Source organism: Marmota marmota, unplaced genomic scaffold, assembly GCF_001458135.2.
Source record: "Marmota marmota marmota unplaced genomic scaffold, marMar, whole genome shotgun sequence".
NCBI lineage: Eukaryota > Metazoa > Chordata > Mammalia > Rodentia > Sciuridae > Marmota > Marmota marmota.
Window position 1 is genome coordinate 3784634 of NW_026000102.1, and position 682 is coordinate 3785315.

The window sequence follows — 682 nt, forward strand, 5'->3', positions numbered from 1 at the left end:
CGCGCCGGGCTCCCTGGGGGCGGGACCAGTGGCAGCTGGCACGGCATTGATAGGGTACTGGAGCTGCCAGTCGCGAGGGGGCGGGACCAGGAGGGGTAGGCGGGTCCGGCGCGGCCTCCGCCCCAGCTGCAGGTGGGGGCGAGGGTCCTAAGGGGCGCTCGCGGGTAGACAGGTGACTTTAACTGCCAGAGGGGAGTCCGGGAGGCCTTGGGATGGTGCTGTGCTCTCCGGTCTTCTTAGTTCCCATTGTTTTCGTCTTTCCTAATATTGCTTTCCTTCCCGCTAACTCGAGGTTAGTGGGGCGTGCTTGGAAAAGCCGGCCTCAGGGCAGCCCAGGTAAAATGCAACTCGACCTTCAGACAGAGAAGTTAGACCCTGAAACTTAGCCTTCCTAAAGTTAGCGTTAATTTGGCAACTGGAGGAACGTATTTGGAAAAGATGGTTCAGAAAAGGGAGGCTTAGAACCCTTGGAAAAAAGTCTGGGCCTGGGGCTGTGGCTCAGTTGTAGAGCGGTTGCTTGGCTGCGTGAAGCCGTGGGTTCCATCCCCAGCACGGCTGAAACAAAACAGTCTGAAAGTTCCTTTCGGTTGGTATCTCAATTCATCCCGACAGAAAAAGTGCATATCAAAACCCTACCCCCTCGGCTGCCTGATACATCAAAAATACTCAGTTAATTGTTCCA